This window comes from Callospermophilus lateralis, unplaced genomic scaffold (genome assembly GCF_048772815.1).
Source record: "Callospermophilus lateralis isolate mCalLat2 unplaced genomic scaffold, mCalLat2.hap1 Scaffold_45, whole genome shotgun sequence".
Classification (NCBI taxonomy): Eukaryota; Metazoa; Chordata; class Mammalia; order Rodentia; family Sciuridae; genus Callospermophilus; species Callospermophilus lateralis.
In genome coordinates, this window is record NW_027514398.1 from 612,779 (window position 1) to 616,807 (window position 4,029).

Consider the following 4,029-nt stretch of genomic DNA (forward strand, 5'->3'; position numbering starts at 1 on the left):
GATAGAGGATTTCTAAATTAATATGCATATTAATTTTATATGGAGATATATATATATATATAAATATATATAAAACAGTGCTATGACAATGAAGCACAGAAATGTTTTTAGAGAACTAGTTTTTTTATCATGTAGAAGAAAAAAAAACATTTAAAATGAACAGCATATATCTACAGATGTCCTCATATGATCTGTAGTGCCTTGGTGTTCCTTCCCAGACCTCATATGGTCTGTAGTACCTTTGTGTTCCCATTCATGGTGTACCAACCACCTCTCCTTGTTTGAACTCTACCCCATTAAGAAAGCACCAGTTAGCCTAAGATCCTCTCAGCTGTTTTCACCAATAATGATTGTCTCAAAAGTTCTATAGCTTGTTTCACCCTAAGAGGAATTAATATACTATGTTACCTGGTTAGTTGGTCATGATTGTTCTGACAATCTAACCTGCAGTCTTGTGAGGGAGAGGGGCCATAGCCTACAATATTTTTCCCCATTTCTGTGATCAAACGCAGAGTCTTGATGCATGCCAACCAAGCAGTTTTATCAGAGTTAACAAGAGTTAAAAAAAAGAATAATTTATTTTAAATTTAAAAATGCTTAGGGAGGACTGATGCCTTTCACAAAGGTTTTACTTATCTTTTCTTCAACAGTGAACTTTTTGTAATTTTCCTGTTATTGATCTTTCTCCTGTTTCTTAGAATAAAGACATCGTTGGAGATTGCTCTGACATGGTTGGTCAGGAGTGAACCCTCCAATATACCTGTATAAGTATCAATTAGATTGCTTATTAAAGTGCATACTTTAATATTCTTTTACCTGAACTATTTACTTTTTTCCATTCATATCATTTTGTTCTTTTTGTCCTTTGGTCACACTGCTGGTCCATTCTTTTATCAACTTTGAAAACCTTCCTATTTTCTCTTATTTTTTTTTTTTGCATACAATTCTAAATTGACCTTTATACCACCATTTATTGTATCTCTGTATATAAGGTATAATAACACCAAATTCACATCTTCATACATGTATTTTGTATAATAATGACCATATCCTTTATGTTTTCTAAAACAGTAGTTAGTTGCAGATAGAGCAATTTTAGGGTGCTGGTTAGGAATATAGGCTGTGGATATATGCTATTCATTTTAAATGTTTTTTTTTTCTTTTACAAGATAAAAAAACTAGTTAACTAAAAATACTTCTGTGCTTCATTTTCATAGTACTGTTTTATATATATATATATATATGTGTGTGTGTGTGTGTGTGTGTGTGTGTGTGTGTGTGTGTATATCATAGTGCTGTTTTTATATATATCCATATAAAATTAATATGCATATGTGTATCTGGGCTAAGTCTCACTTGATCAGGAGAGAGAGAGCTCTATAATTTCCATTTTGGTATTGCCTCTTTAATATCAATGTAATGATACTCTCATGAATTTGGAAATGCCCGGGGTGCACTGGGGAGCTCCCCCCACCACATCCAGGTAGGAAGGGCTCCCCCAGAGGTGGAAGTGCCCCTCTGCCCTGGGTGCACTAAAGAGCTCCCCACCCACGCACGCCGACACCCAGGTCCCAGGGGCCTCGCCCACGGAGGGGGGAGTGCCCTCTCCCCTGGGTGCAGGGGGGGAGAGTAGACCCCCGCCCACATCCAGGTCAGAAGGGCCTCCCCATTGGAGGGGGGAGTGCCCTCTCCCCTGGGTGCGGGGTGGGGGGAAGGAGCTCTCCCCCTGCCACACCCAGGTCAGAGGGGCCTCCCCCATGGAGGGGGGAGTGCCTTTCTAACCCTGGGTGCACTGGGTAGCTCTCCCATACAAACAGGTTAGAGGGGCCTACACCCTGGAGAAGGGAATGCTGCTCTGCCCTGGGTGCCCTGGGGAGCACCCCCTGACACCCAGGTTAGAGAAGCCATGTCCCTGGACGGGGGAGTGCTCTCTACCCTGGTGCACTGAGGAGATCCTCCCAACACACAGGTTAGAGGGGCCTCGTCCCTGGAGGAGGAGTGCCCTCTCCCCTGGGTGTGGATGGGGGGAGCTCCCCCCAATACCCAAGTTAGAAGGGCCTTCCCCCTGGAGGGGGGAGTGCACTCTCTCCTGGGTGAGGATGGGGAGCTTCCCCCCCACACACACCCAGGTTAGATGTGCCTCCCCCCTGGAGTCAGGAGAGCTCTTTCCCCTGGGTGTTGAGGAAGAGCTCCCCCCTTACACCCAGGTTAGTGGGGCCGACACTCCCAAGGAGGGAGTACCCTATCCCCTGGGTCTGGGGCAGAGGCCCCTCTAACCTGGAGGGGGGAATGCCCACGCCCCTGGGTGCTGAGGTAGAGCTCCCACCCCCTACACCCAGGTAGGAGGGGCCTCACCACCCCACCGAGGGGGGAGTGCCCTCTCCTCTAGGTGAGGGGTGGGGGGCGGTAGCTCCCCCAACACCGACATCCAGGTTCGAGGGGCCTCCCCACAGGAGGGGGACTGCCCTCTCAGCTGGGTGCGGGTAGTGGGGGTGAGTTCCCCCACTCAGACACCCAGGTTCCAGAGACCTCCCCCCATCCCAGAGGGTTAAGGTTAGGGTCAGAGAACAGAGTACCCCTCTGCCCTGGGTTCGCTGGGAAGCTCTCCCTGACACCCAGGTTACAGGGGCATACCCCTTAGTGGTGGGAGTGCCCCTATGCCCTGGGTAGGCTGGGGAGCTCACTCCACCAGCAAGGTTAGATGGGCCTCCTCCCTGGAGTGGAGAGTGCCCTCTCCCTTGGGTACAGAGGGGGGGAGCTCCCCCCCACACCCAGGTTAGAGGGGCCTTCCCCTGGATGGCGGAGTGCCCTCTACCCTGGGTGCGGGGCTGGGGTTGGAGCTTCCCGCCCCTTACCCCAACACCCAGGTCTGAGGGGCTCCCCCCCCAGCGGGGAGTGCCCTATCCCCTATATGTGTGGGGGTGGAGCTCCCACCTGGACACCCAGGTCCGAAGGGCCTCCCCACTGCGGGGGGAGTGCCCACTCCACTCGGTGCAGGGGCGTGGTGGTGGAGATCCCCCCAACCCACCCGACATCCAGGTCCCAGGGGCCTCCCCTGTGGAGGGGGGAGGGCCCTCTCTCCTGGGTGCGGGGGGCGGGGAGCTCCCCCCCGACCCGGACATCCAGGATGAAGGGTGCGGTGGAGGAATTAGGGCCTGGTCTGCGGTCAACCAAGACGGGCATTTCTCTCAGGTACTGCGCTGTCCCTGGGCCAGAAAATGGAGGGCCGCCCATGGCAGCGGCAAGTGTCAAGGAGGCATAGTAGCTGTGGCACAAAAGGATCTGCAGGGCGCTGGGAGCCCATCCTGGCCCATGATCCTAAGCTCCCGCAGGAGGGAAGGGAAGGCACTGGGTTGATGCTGGTAGAGCCTTCTATGCCCACAGGGCTTTCCCTTGTTCCTCCTGCAGGTGGAGCTGCAGGCTGAGACTCCTTGCTGGGAAGCTGCACCCTTCATGCTCCATAGTGGGAGTCAGGGCAACTCAGGCTGGGCAGGTGGCACTGTCCCTGAGCTGAGAGGGAGGCCCCTCCACAGCCTTCTTCAGAAGTCCGGAGGCAGACTCTGGGGCAGAACTCAAGCTCAGAACATTGTAGCCCTCTGCCTTCCTATATTTATGAGTGCAAATCCCTCAGAAGACCACTGCTCTTTCCAAAACCACGTGGTCAAGTGATCTGCCTGACAGCTTTCACTTTTAATGAACCGTAGAGAACTTCACCAGCAGGAAAATATACATTTATGAAGCCTCAGGACAGGAACACAAAGCCTGGGTGACAGAAAAGGAAGCTTCTGGTCCTGAGAGGAGTGCATGAGAAGCCAGGGACCCCACAGCTCCCATCCCAAACATGACACTAGAAGTGTGCAGAACCCCAAAGATGAAGACCCATTTCCAGACTTCAAACACAAACCACTACTCTGGTCCCAAACTGCACACCAAATCCTACATAGCCTCATGCCTAGAACAAAGTGAGTAGGCCTCCTCTCCTAGTTTCATGAGGAGAGGGAACAGAAGCAGAGTCACTGCACTTGGCAT